Source organism: Parasteatoda tepidariorum, chromosome 6, assembly GCF_982258835.1.
Source record: "Parasteatoda tepidariorum strain Cologne lab strain chromosome 6, Ptep-v5.0, whole genome shotgun sequence".
In the NCBI taxonomy this organism is placed as follows: Eukaryota; Metazoa; Arthropoda; class Arachnida; order Araneae; family Theridiidae; genus Parasteatoda; species Parasteatoda tepidariorum.
In genome coordinates this window covers 71,192,776-71,213,113 of record NC_141760.1, presented here as the reverse complement: position 1 = coordinate 71,213,113, position 20,338 = coordinate 71,192,776, and positions in this window count along the sequence as shown.

Below are 20,338 nucleotides of genomic sequence, written 5' to 3'. Positions count from 1 at the left end.
TTGGAAGGGAAGTATAGAGGTTTTCGAAATCAAAACAGTGAATTGAATCTACATTTTTTAAAGTTTTTAGTTTTATATATATATATATATATATATATATATATATATATATATATATATATATATATATATATATATATATATATATATATATATATATATATATGCATATACATACATATACATGCATATACATACATACATATACATGCATATACATACATTTTAATTTTCCCTTCCCTTTAGCAAGTGCTTCTTATGTCTCAGCATCCAGATTTTTATTTTGTATAGTATTTCCAGATTTTATTAATAATGTTATATTTTCTTCACATTGCTGACAGTGCTAAATGTACATACAAGTATATATATTATTATTATTATTATTTTCAAATTTAATGTTTGCAACTGTACATCATAGTGTATATTCTTGAAAAGAATTTTTTTTTTTCACTATTATTTGTTTTAGTTACTCATATTTTATCTTCAAAATTTCCACATTTATTTAGCACCATGAGTTTGCCCGAAAAAATACTTGTGCTAGTTTGCAGAATTGCCTAGTATCATGAGTTTTCTCAGTAAAATTTTGCTTTCACAGTGTCAACGATTGTATATTATAATTTTCCTTCTCGCAAATGCTCTATATTTCTCAGCAACACATGTTGTTGCTCAGATTTTTATTTATTTTGTTTTATATACTAATGCTAGATTTAAACATGAATATTATATTTTAACATTTCTTAAAATTTTTATTGCCTGCTCATCATAATGCCTATTTGCTTTATTTATTCTTGCCTGACTTTATATTTTAATTCTATATTTCAGTATTCTTTTCTTTTCTTTTGTTTTTTTGTCAGCATTATTTGCAATTATTGAATCAGAATTATTATTCTCTAAAATAAGTAGTTATAGCAATTTGACAGACTTGCTATTAAAAGTCGTTACTTTATATGTATTCAAATAATCATCGCTAAAACTACATTTTGGATAAATCAATTTTTAATTCATGTCACAATTAATTTATTTTAATCCATTAAGACACACCATAAATTTAATAACATACAATGTATTCAGATTAATTTAATCATGAGACAATGGGGATAGGGGAGTATGTAGGTGATATTAGCGAGTTGCATTAAAATTTTTAGAAAAAAAAATATAACACCAATTTTTAGTATTTTATTGCAAAATAGCTTTTATCTTTAAAAACTTTTTTAAAGAAAATTATATTAAAAATCTTTTGTTGAGAAATACGTTTTTATATCTTGCAGGATATTTCGATGGCTATTTAAAATTGACAGAAAAATGTTCACTTTAAGAAAATAAATGTTTACTTCGACTTTTAACTACTACAAAATGCCCATAATTAGCATTGTATTATTTACTTTGCCAATTTTACCTTTAATTAACTTTTTGATATTACATTCCTTTTTTCCATCTGTGATAAAGTAAGAGTTGTGTTCTTGCTTTTAGCCCTCATTTTGTCACCATATGTAAACATAATAAATCTATTGCAATTATACATTTCTTGTGACTCAAGTTATACTGTTTGTAATGCACACATGTAAACTATTTATATTTGCTCTATTTTGTAATTTAAATTTTTTATTCTTTCCTTTTTATGTTTTTATCTTGATTATACGGAAGTAAAAGATCAGGATGGTTATAAATAAAGATTTTTTATGCTTTTAATTAGAGAGTTTTTTTAATTGCATGCTTCGCCCACAAAATTAGAGTTTTTTGTAATATTACAGTCATTTTCTCTATTTTTGATTTATTATTTATTTTTGTGTTTGCGAAGTTCTGACATATGTCTGCAAACTTATCTGCGTTATAAATAAGTTTATATTTCATTACGTAAATAACAACAAAAAAGTAACATATGTTTCAAACATATGTTACAAAACATATGTTTCATACATCAAAAAAGTAGTTCGAGAAAATTTTCTTCACTGAATACACCCAAAATAACAAAATGACCATTTTTTTTTTAAATATAGTGTCTCTTAGCTTTTATATGTATCTGTATGAACAGGTGTGTGCTCATAGATACACAATTAAAATGAAAGTAAAGAATTCAAGATGTGATCAAAACAAAATTTTAAAACTTTAGAGAACAAAGTAGAATAGCAGAAAAATAAAAATCGAGGGGAAATTTTTTTTTAATTCGTTGATTATCAAACTATACGCTAACAGATGTTTCATCTGAATTCCATCTTTCTGAGGCTGAAGTAATATGGAACATGTGGTGAGAATTCGCTTTAAAAAAGGAGAGTAAATAAATAATACTAAAATACAAAAATAAATAATACTCAAACAGAAATTTTAATAATTCAAATGGAGATTGAAATGTATGAAACAGAAAAGAATATAAAATTATTGAAACGGAAAAAAATAAAAAATTATTTTTGTGTAGAAATATTTATTTTTAAATTTTCTTTTTCCTTTGCACAAACACACACCCATATTCTAATATACGTATGTGTCTTAAACTATTGAAAATGAAAGGAGAAAAATTCTCAGACAAATACAAAACAATGTAATTTGTAATTCAGCAAAATTACAAAGCAATATAAATAAATTAAAAAATTTATTGAGAAATTATTATACTTATTTACGGAAAATAAAATTTTCCCGGATGGTGAATGTAAGTTTGAAAAAGATACATCAAAACAAAAATTTTCTTTGATGCAATTTAAAAAGCGTTTGATTTTTCTTTTATCATATTTTATAATTAATTCTTATTTTTTATTTTTATAACTTTTTATTATATTAGTAAAAGTTTTAATAATTTTTTCAATTCTGTATTATGACTTAATAAATTGCCTACGTTTTAATAAATTATGTATTTTTCAGAATTTTTATAATTATATTTCTTCATATATTTACAGCTCAATATAATTAGCAGTTCTAGCTCCGATTATTAAAACTAAGTTACTTTAATTAATTCCATTAATTCCACACACATTAATAAAAATTTATATTCTTCTTGGTGTTTTAATTTGAAACGAATTAATTGTAAGATATAAGTAATCCCCATTATCTTGTAAACACCTATTTACATACAAATAAATAGTTAGAATGTCTATTCTGGATATTTCACAACGAAACTAAGAATGGGTTTAAAAATAAAAGACCGCGTACCCAGAATCACTTTTCGAAACTAATGCTTATATTGTTCAGTTTTGCTAAGGGAAGGATGGGATAGTTTAACTGACCCTCTATCATATATCACTGTCACTGTACCAATTCACTCCTCCCTCAAGGCGACGCCCCCAAAGGGTGACTATTACAACTCTGATTTGCCAGGTAGCGGCCAATTCCGGCCGCTACCTGGCGTGAAATTGACTATCGACTTGATATTCTCCGTGCGACGAAGGGAGCACACGTGGAAGTTCATTGACAGGGGTCATGAAACTTTTTGAGTCTATCTAACCATTTATGTTTTTAATTTTAATCTATCTTTATTATTTTATGAGTTATTAGACATCAAAATGGGTCCGGGACTTTATAAACACCCTGTATGTTAACAATCAAGCTTGTATTACAGAGTAAGACTAAAACATACTTAAAAAAAATTTTTTTTTAAAGAGACCTGTCTAATATGGCTTTACCTAAGCTAATTCTTACTCATACCTTTATCTTAACTTCAATTTTATCAGCTCTAATTCATTATCCAAATACTTATTATACATCCTTATTTATACTATATATTAATATTACATATTAATAAAGGCTTGTTTACTTGTTATGATTTTTTGATCTAAGAATATTTTATTTCGAATTTAAATTGGGAAAAAAATTTGTGAGTTGGAATTTTTAATATTTCAAAACTTTGTAAAACACTCGTATAATTAAAAGTGCGTGATAAAAGCGCATGATGTTCATGGGTCAAGTATTAATTTTACTTTATGCTTTTACTTTATTTTAGATTAATTCTTATTCACTGACTTATATTTTGATTGTGAGAATCAAAATATGTCGTAATATTTTAATAAATTCCTAATAAACTTCGTAATTTCTTAATAAAATTAGTAGGTGCAACTTTCATAATTTCACTTCATGAGTAGTACAATTTTCTTAGTTTAGAAATAGGAAGATTGGCGAAATAAATGTGTAAATAGATTTTTATTTTTTTAAACAGTTTTTTAAATAGTTTTTTTAGAGTATATTAATAAATAGTATTTTTTAGAAGTCAAAATTGACTGATTAGGGGATTAATTATAAAAAAATACTTGTCAAAATGAAGAAATAATATTTATTTTTATTTATTGCTAAAAATCCATTCGTTTATAGTTAAGAAAAAAGGATTAACTGATTATAAAACAAGATTAAAAATTTAGAATATGATATAAAATTGCTCGATATTTTTTTAAACTATTATTTATTTTAACCGAACTTTAATTTTAACTGAAATAACTTCAATATTTTCATACTTCAAAGTATCTGTAAAATACACTTTACAAAATTTATAAAATCGTATTATTACTTAATTGAGATTTCAGTGTTTTAATTCTTTCTTATTTTTCTTGAGCAATTTTCATAAATATGCTTCATATTATTAAGTGAAAGTTTTATTTAATTATTTCAACAAAAAAAAAGTAAATAGAAGTAAAATTTTCATTATTTCTTTCAAATTTATGAAAAATTGCTAACTGTCAACCATCAACTTCGAGATAAACTTTGTAAAAATAATTAAATATTAATTATAACTATTTTCTTTCTATCAATGCATTTCATTTATACATTTTTCAGTGCTAATAGCTTTGGATAATTTCAACCAAATAAGAATAAATTTTATAATGCAATCCATTTAAGAGGCCATTGCATTTAAAAATCTTTCATTCTTAGGTATTTCAATTTTAAACTTTTCATAAATTTAGCCCCACTTCAAATCCGTATCCTTGTTATTTTGAACCCAATCCAGAAGACAAGGGAACTCCTGAACCAAGTGTTGGGAGAAATGTGTCTTCGTCGAGGACTTTTTGGTGGAACTAATCCGTATTTGTGTCACATGGAGAGGAAAACCACGAAAACATATCATGGTTAGGCTGACGGCAAGGGGACACTAACCCTTGATCCGTCAACCGCTTTTGAAACCTGTTCATCTAATTTGAAGGCGAACGCTCTTTTCCTGAGCCATCATGGCTCTTATCATAAGATTGAAATATTCAGTTTAGTGAAGTTCATTTTAATTTTCATTAGTTTGCAGTTCAGTTAAGTTTGCAACCATGTTAGTGAGAAAGTCTTTATTGCGGTTTCTAAAATGTTATGCAGACGACTTCTTTCTCCTGTTTCTTTGTGAGAAATTAATAAAAGATTTTTTTAATTCTTTTTTGGGGTAAATTTTACCATTTTTTTAAAAAAACTTTTTTTACAGACTATTGTATAAAAGTACTTAATGAGCATTTTTCCGATTTTAGGTTTAAGCATTAAAACAAGGTTTAAAAAGGTTACTTTTCTAAAAACTTACTAAAACAAGTCACGCAATCATAACTATTATATGATACTAACTTAATTTGAAAAATATTTGCAATTTTAACCATGCTTCTATAACCCTTAGATCAAGAGGTATTCACTGCACAGTTTTTGACATCTTATGTATAGAAAACTCAAAGTCTAATTTGATTAAAAGTTTAAATGTTTAACCACAATTTTTTTAAAAATTTATTAACTTAATTTAGCTGCGTTTCGATATAAATGAAGATAATAGTTTTTAAAAATATTAAGATATATATATATATTCATATTTTAAAAATATTAATATAAAATATTAATTAATATTAGAAGAGGTAATCATGTAATCAAATAAATGTTTGAATAAAATTTACTAGAAAAATCGCTAACAGGAAGAGTAAAATAAGATTTAAAAAATAAAATTTTTTACTTATAAATGTACCATGTAATTAAAATCCCCAAACAAGTAATAGTCTTAAAAAATAAATTATATTTTAAAATAAATAATTTCTTTTAAGAAAAATTTAAATATAGAAAATAATGTTTTTAAATAGAAATAAGGTTTTTAAAAAACAATTAAATATTTTTAAGGCAAAGAATGTTTTTTGAAAATAAATAATATTCAACAAAATAAGAATTTTCTTATAAATAATAATAAAAATTTGATTTTCTTTAAATAAAAAAGCAATATTTAAAAAATAATAATAATAATTCCCTTCAACCAGTAATAAAAATAAATAATGATTTTAAAAAATCAATTTAGATTTTTGAAATTAAGAATTTCCTTAAACTTATAAATAGTATTATTAAAAATAAAAATTCCTTCAATAAGAATGCTTATATTTTTAAAAACAAGAAATTCCTATTAAATTTCTTTTAAAAAACAAACTTTTATTTTAAAAAATATAATTTTTAAAAACAAAATTTAAAGAAGCATGTCTCTAACTTCTTGATTGTTGAAAACATAATACTGTTAGTTCCCCTTTCAGTTTCAAACAAAGTAAGTACATGATCTTGTAATCTTTTTTTCCCCCCAAGAAATTGCTGAAAAGGTTACAAGCGCACCACCCAAATGTGAGGAAGAGCGTCATGCTCTTCCTCGTTATATATTTCATTCTATAAGTTTCATCGGCAATAAACATTTGGTGTAAAAGCGGCGATAATCGCGCCAAGCTAGTTTACGGGCGAAGCAGTAGAATCATATGAGGCTTTGAGTCGAAGGGGAGGGAAAATGAAAACCTGGACCCGAGGATGAAACAACTACGACACCAATTTTTCTCTCCGTGTTGAAAAAAGTTAACATTGAAAGACAGAGAACAAAGTATTAAAATCCAAACAAATTATTGCGTAATACTTCTTTTTTTATTGAATTATGATTTTTTTCAGAATTTTAAACTTTATGTTTTACTCTTGATTTACCTGAATTTTCTTTTCCTGCATGTTAAATTTTAAACTACTTATGTATGTGATTGAAGAGAATTTGCAATGAAGAGTATAGTGTCCTCGTAAGTATCATACATATATTAAGAGTAGAGAGGAGATTTTATTAAAAAAAATTAAGATTATTATTGAATATCAAATTATTTATAAAACCTGATGACAATTACAAATTATATGAGCACTGAAAATGCATGAATGGGGCTTATTGTAAAGTGTACTTGAATTCTATATTTCGGTTAAAACGAACACTTGGATTATGGATTTAGACCTACTAAGACTTTATTTCTTTCAAAAGTCTTACTTTTATCTTCCCGAATGGTATTTCTGGAAAATGGAAAGCAAAACAAGGTAACCAAACATTTTGTCTCTTTTCTGGTATTTTTTTAAACTTTCAAGTTTAGTCTTCGGTGATACACAAACCTTTTCTTCCTGAGTTATACCGGGTTAGAAACTGACTTTAGTATATTTTCTGAAATAAACACATTCTTTTGACGTATTCTAAGTTTTCTACATCAAAACCGTTAACTCTTCCTTTTGTTTAAACAGATTTTGAAACAAAAATAGAAAACTCGAAGGCTCAAATTTTTATATAAACTTTTATAAGGTATACTATTTTTGTAACTGTTTTTTGAAAATAACGTGGTATTTTTGGCACATGTCGCAAGAAGTGAGTCAAAAATGGTTCATAGTTAAGTTAAAGTTTGATATTATATATTTTTTTATACATTTGTATTGAGCATAAAAATTTCGTGGAAGAAAATAAGGAAACTTGTAGTACAAGTTTGGGAATTATTATTATTTGCTTCGATACAAAAGCAGAGCAAATTTTTAAAATTATTTTTGTATTATTTTACTTATTTATTTCATTTTTAATTTTATATCGCGACAATTTTGGGTTAAATTTTTTGCATATAACTAAAATTGATAAACTCCAGCATTGAATTAAGAATTTCTTATAAGCAACAAAGCATATTGTCTGACACAAAGCAGACAATTGTGCTAGTTTCTCCACAACCAAGCACCGCTAATTAATGTGTACAACACGATATATTTACTTCACAACAAAGAAAAATTTTTTAGTAAAATTTAAAAAATAAATAACTAAATAAATAAGTAAGTAAATTAAAACTGAAAAATAAAATGTAAGTAAAACAAAAATATACCATAGTTAATCCATTAATTAGTAATTTTTCTGTTCATATGGTAACGGTTTACTGGAAATTCTAGTTTTCAAAATAATAGTTCTTGGTACCAAACATTTAGTAAAAAATACAAAACTAAAAAGTAAATTTGACGGAATAAATGGTTTTTATGTCATGTTCTGAGGTATCCTGATAAAATTACCAAATTTGACCACAATTACCGATCAATAATTACATGTTATAAAATCATGTGTGATTGTTAATTTTACCAAAATAATTACCAAAACTCTTCAGAAAAAATTACTGAGCTTTTTGGTGTTCTAGACCCAAAAATGAGGTAAATGTTACCATATTCTGTTAGTTTTGACAGAACATGTTTTTTTTTTAATCGTGACATTTTAAATATAATTTTTTTTTATGCATCGTCGGTGTATTTTTTTTTTTTAAATTTTAGATGTATTTGTAGCTCAAAAAAGGACTATAAAACGCGAATTTGGGTATAATAAAATAGTCGTATCTTGATATGCGCATTTGAAAATATGGACACAGCTCAAAAAGCATATTTTAAAAATTGACATAGCTCAAAATGTGCGATAAAAAAAATGGGTAGAGCTATTTAAGGAAACCGACACAACATTTAATTCTATTTCTTAAATTATTGTTATGACTATAATATTTTAAAAGAAGTAACTAATAAATAATTATTCAAAAAATTTAAATTATTTAATAAAATAAGTGTCTTTTAAAATTGGTTTTCGATAGCACCTTTTTTAAAAGTAACATAGGCGTTAAAAATTTGGGTTCATTTATAAAGATTAAAATAAATAAGTAAAAAACAATGCTATGTCTGATTTTTTTTTAATATGAATTTTTAGCTATAATCAGTTTTTCAAACACCCACTTGCCATATTCTTATCAGAAGTTTTAAGCTCTGTCCCTTGCAAAAAAAAAAATAATAAATAAATAAATAAATAAAAAATAAAAAATAAATAAAAATGTCGATGTTGAGTTACTTGATATGCGTCGAATTTTTTTCTATCAAGAAATAGAGCACAAAAAAAAAATCTAACTTCATTTTTATGATTACAAATATGAAAATTATTACTTAATGTTAAACCTCAAAATATGTAACTCTTTCTTATTAAAACTGGCTCTGAAAACCAGATTATCTGCTTAAGACCACCCGGGATGCTCTTAAACGTTTTAACTGACAAGCTCTTATTTATCCTGGACACGCGTTTCCGGAATCTTTCTGACCACATGTCACGGTCAAGTTTTATATTTACTTAAAGGATACCAAACAACTAAAAATGTTACAACGATACTGAATAAACTCTTCCGCTGAAATGTGTCATTTACGGAACACCCTTTCCTTTAACTTCGATCTAGTTTGGAACTTACGGTGGGGGGCCCTGAAGCTTATAATAATAAAAATTTGTCTAGGGTAACTTCTTGTTGGGGTGATAGCTTTCGTATTTATATTAAAATATTATTTTTAAGTTTATTTTTTCTTTCAATAAATTTTGACTTAATATTTGAGTTTAAATAAATAAGTGTTGCAATTATGGAGTAAATTTTTCGTAAATATTAAAATACTGTCTGTTATCTTTGTCGAATTTTTCTGCTGTTAAGTTTTCTTCTGTTCTGAAATGTCATAAAATGTTAGAAGTCTACCTTCAACAAATAGTTTCGAAGATTACTTAAAATGATTTATTTGAATAATTTTTATACGCATTTGTTAAACAAGCAATAAATATTATTTTAAGTTCAGTATCACCACATTTAAAGGTCAATACATTTATATTTTTATAAAATGTAAATATATTTAAATCAAATTCAAACATTTTGCTTTTGTTGTTAAACAAGTATTCATAAAAATGCATTATTTTGATCTCAGTTTTGTTGAAAATCTACTTATTCAGATCGAACGAATATATATATGCATTCTTTCTTTTGTTTAGCAAGCGAAAAATTGAGTTTAATGTTATAAAATGAGAGCATATATAAATAGAGCTCATGCATTTCCTTCTTTGATTCTTGTTTGATTTCTAGAGATTAAATCAAAAATCCGATTTTATGAAGGGGAGAAACTCAAATAAGAACACCTGTAATTTAAATGGTGCAATGAGAGGAACGTACTTTGAAAGACTAAATTTATCAACTGTCCAAAAAAATTGTGCAGATTGTGAAGCGAGTTTTTATTTTTATCTATTATTTTTTATCATTAATTGTGAAGAATTCAGTCTTATATTTACAATGAGTTAATTAATACTGTTAAAATAATTAAATTTCGTTGTAGAAAACAATAATGCGATTAAATTACTAGCATGTACATTATATTTAGTTACAATATTATTTGTTCGCGCGTGCAATTATTTTAAAATATGTTTATGTTTTATACGCTTATTTTATAGATTATCTTATTATGATTTATAGATTATCTTATCTTGATTAGGCATTCTATTTTATAGATTAGATCTTAGAATATGTTTTAGTGACTTATTCTAAGATCTTGCTGTCTCTGATAGTAAGGTTCCGAGCTTAAACTCTATTCTTATTAATTTGTATTTTATAGGATTACATATAAAGTATTAGTTGTAATATATATGTTACCGGCAAAGTTTGAAATCCGGCATTATATAGAATGCCTAGGCACTGCATATAATGCCTAAAACTAGCCGGCAATGTATGAAACGATTTATATTTCACACATTTCCTAGGCATTCTATAGAATGCCAAATGAGAAACCGGCAAAGTGTAAAATACATCTCCGATTCGTTTCGTAATGTAATGAAATGTAATTCATAATGTTATTCAAGCCCGCCATGCTACAACAAGTAGGTTAATTTCTTTTATTTTATATGAAAATTTTGTTTCCCTTCATAAGAAAGGCATAAATTATGTTTTGTTCAATTTTCATTTTTCTTTATGCATTTTGAATAAATGTTTTTTAAATGGCACTCTCATTATTTTTTCAGAATAAATTTTTGTTTTAGAAATGCACATCATTTACACAATAACCTCATCAGGACGTTTTTTTGATAATTTGCCTAAATAGAATTTGTCATTCTATGGAATCCCTAGGTATTATATGCAATGCCTAGGGAAAGTATGTAATACTTCTCACATTTCATAACTTGCCTAAAAGCATCCGGCATTATATGCAATGACTAGGCCAGGGATGGCGAACCAATGGCACGCGTGCCATTTATCGCACCCAACACAATATTTTGGGCACGCCACCGATCACATTTGTTATTACACTATGAATTGTTATTACTCAAATGCTATTACACTATGAAGCATATGTAACAATTAAATTAAAATTCACAAAAACACGCAAAATAATAAACAATTATTAATGAAAAAAAATTAACAATTAATGCTAAAAAAGCAATTAATAACCATAAAAAACAAGCTGACAATAAATAACTAACAAAAAAATAAATAAACAGTCCTGCTTAAACTAACATCTTACAACCTAATATAAGTCATTTGTCATCTAATCTGCAACAACAGAAGTCACACTGATGTTACTTTAAGTTGAATTACGCGTATAACTGAGACATTGTAAAATATTTTTTTTCTCAATGTAATTAAAGAGTTTTGAGTTGATAGTATTTAGCATTATAATTTTCCCAATAATCACGAAGGCAAAATTATTTGACGGCACGTCTATGACCTCATTAAACAATTTTTTGGAAAAAATGTCACATTGGTGTATAAAGGTTCGCCACCCATGGCCTAGGCATTCTATAGAATGCCGGCGTTTCATACTTACTACACGGTGACATATACATATCTAACATATACACGGTAACATATACATATCTAACATCTTTGATATTCAATGATAACCATAGGCGTGAGGGAAGTCACATTTTTTGTTTTCAGTTATACATACATTTTATATAAATATACTAACATATAAAAAAAATAAATATGCATATACACATAAAACTAAAAATAAGCGAACAGTTTTCTAAAAACAAAAAACGTACCCCCTCTCACGCCACGCATATCGGATTATAATTTGTCCTAGTTATTTGTTTTAAAAAATACAAGTTTATTTTTTATGACAATATCTCGTAAATTTAACTATTTAAACATTTGTCAACATGTAGCAAACATTAATGCTCCAGAGAATCTGAAATATTCCACACAAAACTATATTGCTAAAATAAACCCCAATTTACTGTTATTAATCGTGAAATAACTGACTCCGGAATAGCAAATATAACGGATAATAAAATTAAAGCAAAATTGAAACAAAAAATTTTGGGCTCTTTGAAAGAAAAAAGTAAGGAAAATTAAACTGCTCGATGATTGGTGCTTCGGAAAAAAATGGTTTTTCATATTCCTGTTATCGAGAAAGTGCAATTTCAATCGTTGGCAATTAAAGTAGCTTTCCCTGCTCTTCCTACATAATTCTCTTTATTTCGAATTACTACGACAACCGATTATAAATGTGTGAGTACATTAGAAATGGAGAATAACTAACAGTGACTATATATTTTGTAACGTTTGTTTTATAATGGATGATAAAGTTTTTCCTTATTTAGTTCTTTACAAAATTCCCTAAAACATACACTGAGTGCAGCTTTGCAAATAAGTATGTTTACTATAAAGAAGAAAAAAAAACGCGACTCAAATTTGTAGAATCACTAGTAAGGAAGGCAAGATGAAAGAACCAAAACCAGTTTAACTACCTGATAAAGCTTGTGGATGTTTCGTATCATCGCCCTTTAACTAATCTTTCCCGCAATTAAACAGATTTTAATGTTTCAAGTTTCGCTTTGCCCGAGAGTGATCAGTTAAATTTTCTTTTTCCCTGCTTTATAATGTGAGTTTGGAACCCCTTATGTGCCTTACTCTCCGATTAGGAATTTTAAAATTACACTGTGCAAAAAATGCAAATATTAAATCTTTCCTAATTTGGATGTGTTGATTTCAAGTCTCAAATTAGTTTTACTAAGGCTAGAAGCTTTTCTTAAAGGACATTTTTGGTAAATATTTTGTCTAAATGAACAAGTTCAAAAACATTTTCTATAACAGGCTATCGTGTAAATGTTTTGACAAGCTTCTAAGAAAGTTAGATCACATTATCACATTGTAAAAATGCATAAGAACCCATGCCCGAAAATGTCGTCATACGTGGATAGGGGCACTTCCCTATTTTGGTCTGCTCTGAAGCACATGAAGAAAACGGTTCATAATAGGTAAGAGTATAACGGTATTTCCAAGCATGGGTTCCTATGCACAATATTATATTGAATTCAATGCTATGAAATGTTATCTTATTCAAATGAAACTCAAATACTTTTATAAATCTGTGTTAAAAACGTAAAAAGCTACATAATTTTTAGTTCAGCAATATCATCATATTTAAATTGATCCCTAAATTTCTTTATCGTTGTTCAACAATTATAAAACCACATTATTCACTTTTAATTCAGTGTTATTAAAATGCCAACGTATTTAATCGAAAATCATATATTTTTAACATTCTGTATATGCATTGTATTATTTTGAGTTCAGTAATATAAAGTGTCAACATATTCAAATGGAACTTGTGTGTTTTCTTTCTACTCAGCTTTCGACCTCCCAGTCGCTTTATAAGCATCCTTTACTATAACCAATAGCAAACAAAGATTACTCCTGTTTCAAAGTTTATTCAGAGAGCTTTTAGAGATCATGCAGTTTAGAGACATGTTTTAACATGTTGCTTACACTCACCCCACCCATTAGCAGAAGGTTGAAAAAACACGGGGGAGGAATGGGGTGATTTGAACTGGAGAGGTCAGGAAATATTTAAGACTGTTATTTGAAGATTTTTTTTTTCATGGAAAATCCGGACAAACTACTGAACGAAAGATAGGATGTAACACCACGAGTGAGAATTAGACAAAACAGAACAGTGATTCAGACAAAATCTTAGGCTGAGCAAATGCACAAGCAACATCATTACTGTTAAAAATGAAAATTAAATAAAATCTCTCTTTCGGAAAAAAAAGAAACCAGATGAACGTAAGAAAAAAGGAAATGTAAAAACACTATAAAATATTCCACATCAAATAATAAATTATGGTCATAAGTACCGGCACTTTGGGTGTATCATCAGTAAGACCTATTTTGCCATAACATCCATTCCTACCGTAGAATATTGTACCGTATTACTTAGAGTGATTCAGTGATTTTGAGGTAATTATTACTGTAAAAATTACGATTAATCAGGTTTTTTAACGGCAAAAATGGATTATACAGTAAAAAAGTACCAGCGGTCTGAGAGCCGATATTTTTTACCGAAAATTTTTACAGTGCAGGCAGGACAAAGATTCCGATATTTTAATAACGATTGGTCTTAATTTAAAATTGCTTGTTTGATCATTTAAGATTTTCTTACTAGGATTCTAAAAACATACGTAATGAGAGGTCATTGCGGAATAGCTTGTATTTGCAAGGAATATATCGAAGAAATGCCAATTTCAAACAAAAGTAGACATCATAACCCTTTTAAGAATTATGGTCTTTTAAATTGTTGTCATTAAACTAAATTTCAAAGTAAGTATTAAACTGTGCATAATAAACTAAACTAACTTGCTTTCAGGCTAAATTTTAAAATTGTCAAAAAAAGGGACACTTTTATTTTTTTTCCTATCAAACCCTTCTACTACTTTAATTCTCACAAAAAGCCATTTACTTAGTACATCTTTTACAATAAACCCTTTATTAATTTTCTTACGACAAGCTACGTTATTTGCCAACCACATTTGATGAACCACCGAAAGTTAACGAAAACCTTTCACGGTTAGCCCTATGAAATAAGGTATTTAATTTGCAATCCGTGATAAATGCAATCCGTGCTAATGATAAACTGCTGCACTGTGGTTAGTGCATGTCGGGAGCATTAAAGGAATATACCAGCCATTGCTGGAGTTTGGATCTAGATCGTTTAAGCCTTCGTTCTTATATTTTGAGCATTAGTTATTTCTTCTAGAATCATCATTCATCCATAGACGTTGCTTAATCAAGTGAATCATCGTATTTACATCATACATTTTCTCTATGGGAAAGTTTCTGCTTTTAGAATCAATCATTTATTTGTAATTATCTATTAAGTCGCAGTATTATTTTGTGGCGCAGGATGCATATTTTATAATTTTAAACTCTAAAAAAGAGAAAAGAAAAAAAAAAGAACTGCTTGCAAAATAAATTTTACTCTGTTCTCCTCTTTTTTTCCTCACTTTCTGTGGTAGTATAACTTATCGTTTTGTTCGAAAGATAATAGAATGGCTAAAAACATTTTTATATCTAAAAATAAAATATATCAAAAAATTTCAATAATTAAATGAAATATTAAAAAGCATTTTCTCCTATCCCATAGATGGCAGCAGCATACCTGAAAAACATAACTGAAAAAGCATTCAATCTAAATTTATGTTCTGTATAAGTATAACATTATTAAAAGTCAAATAAATGTAAACATAGTAATTTATTATTAGACTCTGGTACAATTTAAATAAAGTATGTATTACAAGTAAAATTGAAATGTTGTTGAGGGGTGAAAGAATTTAACTTAGACTGATTTGAAATATATCTGAATATAAAATGTATAATTATTTTAATCATTAAAAATTTTGACACAAAGTTCAAGAATAAATAAGTTTAAACAAAATTTGAAAAGCTCTTGACTTTTATTTGTTTAATCTGGGTCTGAAATAAATATTAATTTTAAGGGGAAAGGATTTCTCCGGAGCGTTTGGAGACAAAAAAATGTTTTTCTTCCGCAGAAAAGAATTGAATGTTTTTCAAAAATCATTTAAATTTTTCTGAATGAAAAGTTTACTTTCATTGAAATAACCTTTCTAATTGACGAATATGTGAAAGAATAAATCTTTCCAAATGAGAAGGACTACTTTTAATGATGCTGCTATCTAGTGATATAAATAGGACATAAAAATTTCCCTTTCTTCAGTGACGTAAATAATTTGCTTTATATGACTCTTTCGTCATTGATATATATTTTAATTTTTTTTTATAAAGAGAAAATGAACAAAATATTTAAAAAATTTTATTTTTCATTTATTTTTTTTTTCCAAATCAGAAATAGTAAAATAAGTTCTTTATGATGAATAGAAAAGAAGTTACTCTCTGTTATTAAATTTTCAAACCAAACGATTTATGTATTTATAAGACTTTGTTGTAATGTTTGAAACTATACTTAATATTTTTTATGTAAATAATATTATAAATATATAATTATCATAAATAAATAATTATTATAAATAAATAATCGATTGTTATTATTAATCTAAGTTTCCTTTGACATCTAAATAAGTTTTTTTTTCTTTTTTTAACATAGACGCTTTCAACAGTGATCCTTTTTATTTCTTTATTCCTCACTTAAAAAAAGCATTATTTAAAACAGAATTATAGCATATAAGCTGATCGAAATCTTCAATTGCAATCAATAAGAATAGGAATTTTCCGATTTTGTCACTGGTGCTGCCATCTAGTAATGATTAAGTATATAACAAATTTGGAGCGAGTATTAACTAGCATTTAATACGACGAACAAGTTAAATTTTTCTAATTTTTTTTGAAAGACTCAGTATGCATAGATCGAAAAAAAAAATTCATTTTTCACTTATGTTAGTTTTTTGATAGTTTAAAATTGTAGATCAATCCTCGATGATAACCAAACCGAAGTTACTATTAAAATGTAAAGAAAATTATTTACTAATTTAAATCGATGAAAAAAAATAAAGATTTTATTCAATATATGTGTTTATAAATACAAATAATTTTTAGTTTCATATAAATGTTCATGAACGTAATTTGCTCGTAAAATTAAAATATTTTTAAATATGAAGAACTGAATACAATTTAAATTTTAATCATTTCATGTTTAATTTAAAAAATAGTTAATATTAGTTAAATAGCTAAAATTCCTAGTCATTACAGGTTTGAGAATTGATATTTTTCTTCAATTAATTAGGACAGATTTTACCAAAATTGAAAATTTCTTAAATCAAAAAATTTTTTATACCGAAAGGAAAACTGAAATAGAATATTTTTCATATTATTAATTAAGAAAATGAAAGGCTATAGTTTCTTATGCGGGTTTAAAATGTATCATAGGTACTAAATTATAAACGCTAAAAATGTACAATTTGAAAAATTTTAATAATTTTTTTCATGAAAATTTAAATTTAGAGTATGTATTAAAGGATATAATTTAATAAATAAGAAATAAAAAAATATATAAATGTAAAATAAGTCTTTAGTGGTTGATTTATAATTATATAATTCTTTAAGAAATAAAGTGCGAAATAAATGCACTTGTGTCATCGCTGGGGATCGAGCCCCGTACTCCTAGGTTTCTAAAGTAGAATTTAATTAACTTAAAATTTCTTTCAACAACTGAAATGAAAAATCTTTATAGTGTATTTTAAGAAAAGGCATTCTGTTGGCTGAATAAACCTTAGAATAATCTGTTCGAATATATTTACTCACTATTTCAATAAAGAAAATAAGAGTGCGAATTGCTGATTGCTATGTTAGGAATAATTTTGAGTAAATTAGGACTATGCTAACTACTAGTGTCTAGAGTTGAGTGTGGTAATGGCGCATCGCTTTTCTGACCTATTTTAGCGTGAGTGGTTTGTCTTCAGTTTTTTCCAGCTACTATTTGTACCACTTCTTGGTGCTGCCATCTCTATTAGTTAACTTTTTAACTTTTAACTTTAACTTTTTCTATTTAAATAAAAGCTAAAATTAATCTTTTAAAATGCGGGTGAAACACAATAGTAAAAGTAACATTGTTTCTTTTCTGTAAAAATTGCATTTTATCGATTTTATGATTGAGAGAAATATAAATTTCACTGATTAAAATTGGTATGGATGGGGAATTGAATGCAAACATTAACACGATTCTACAAATCTTTAAAAAGTAATGTTTGAACAGGCTTGATTTTCTAGGAAGTTTTATTATTGTGATTTGGTTTTAGATTTATACCTAATTTTATCACCATGTCTTGCTCCGGATCATCGCTTATTTGTTTATAATTGTGTAAAATATCGACTTCTTTTTTTTTTGGGGGGGGGGGGGGGAGTATCGTAGCATGCTCGCGGAGTTGTCTAGATGTCTATTAGATAAAATGACACTTTAGCTAAAGGGAGATCGGAGAATGTCTTATACTCGCTGTGTTTTTCACCTAACAATTTTTCTTCATTTTTTCCCTTCTCTGATTCCATACTAAGCACTTATTTTCAAAACAGGAATGTGCTTTCAACATGTGGCGACTTTGGTGTAGAAAGGCAGAAACGTAGAGGTGGTCAGCCTGGACTACCAAGTCTGAGTAGGTGGAAAAAACCTTTTGTTTTGTTGTAAATAACTTGTTTTGTCACTTAAATGAATCCATTTTCAATATAAGCTTAGTTAAATTTTGTTATATTTATTTCCGGGTACCAGCTTTGGGGAGATTCTTTAATGCTTTGTTGAACGCAAATTGTATTTATAATTTGAATAATAAAATTAACTTTATTCAAGACCGATAGAATGGGTGTAGTATGTAGTGACGCAGAAAAAGATCCGCCCATTTTTAAACTATGCTGTACAGCTTAAAAAATTATTATTTTTAGAGCTTTTTTTAATATTTCAACTTCATCTCAGACATTCAATTTCTTTCCAATTTAGAATTTTCTGTTAAGTGAAATCTCTAATAATCTAATCAAATATCTAATTTAATCATAATTAAATTTTTTTTTTGCAAAAATTTAAAAGAATTTTATATTGTTTGGATACAATTGCATTGGAGGATCGTCGTACTAAAATGTCATCCTTTTCTCTGAATATTTTTAGCAGTACTATAAAGATATTTTAAATTTTTATTTTACTGGCGAAGGTGTTTTTCGCTGTATCGAAACTAGCATACGTTTTTATGAAATAAATTTTTGCCTCTTAACGTTGGTAATCATGTTACTATTTTATGACATTCATGCTCCGTCTTGAGAGCCAACAGAGATTGTTACATTTCTAGTTTCTACGCATAGGTGTCACGGTTTTGACCGCTACCTGCGTAACTTTATTATTTGTTTTACATTTTTCAATAAATATACACTTAAATTAAAATTTATTTAATTTTTGAAACTATTTGATTCTTTTGGCTGAAGGAAAATATAATGATTTTATTTTTGGCCGTTTAACAGTAGTTTTTTAAATTATGCGCATAGTCAGAAAGTATGTATCTAGTAAATCGTAACCAGAGTAACATGTACAATAAATAGTTTAAAATCTTTTAAAAATTTATCGAACTTTTGGGCAATAAAATAAATTTTTTTCTCAACTCCTCACCAGTAAAGTGTAAAGAAAATTAAATTAATTTCATATTATTTGCAATACAATCGTGATTTTTAACATCACATAAATGAGGCGAAATTCGTTTTTATAAATTTCACTAGACGGCGACACTAAAATTTACATGACTCAATTTTTATTAATCTAAGGTTTTTAACTTGGCTGTCAAGGGTAAGTATCTTTGTTTGCCATGGTTTTTAAGTTTCCTTTAAAGTAAATTCTACTTTTTTTCCTTTTTTAATTACCTTTAAACAAACATTTTAAAAATTAGAGAGGAAATTTGTTTAGTGCTGCCATCTTTACGATTTAGCGTAAACTAAATTTTAAATTCTGTGTGTTCGAGTAGGAACTTTACATTAATAGAGACAGAAAATACTTTTGTTTCATTTTCTTATTTAATTTATTGCAATTTCTATGCAGAGTCAGAATGTCAATTGCATTTTTGAGAACTTATATTTATTATTAAAGGTTATTTTATTGATAATTAGTTGACAATGCAACAATGAATAACTTTTATTACGTAATTGAGGTAAAAAATATTGAATTGTTTTTAAACTGGAAGAAGAAATTTATCTTTAATATTTAAAACTTTATGAAAAAGTGAAATTATACCAATGAAAATTTGGTTAATTTAACAGTTTCCTATAAACTAACTTAAATAAATGGGAAAAGTAGAATATTTCGAATTAATAATGATCTAGGAGGTTCTTGTTATAAAAAATTATTTGCACTTTCGTTACTGATGTGAAATAGAAATTCAAGATAAATTTACATTAGTAGATGATTTGTAATTTCTAAATCTTATTCTTTTCTTTTTTCTATCTTCCTTTCTTATTTTCCTTCCTTTTTTTCTTTTAACTTAGTTTAAATAATTAGCTTTTTAGTTTTGTAAGTATGTTTAATGTGCTGCCATCTGGTTGTACAATTTATCTTCTGTATCAGT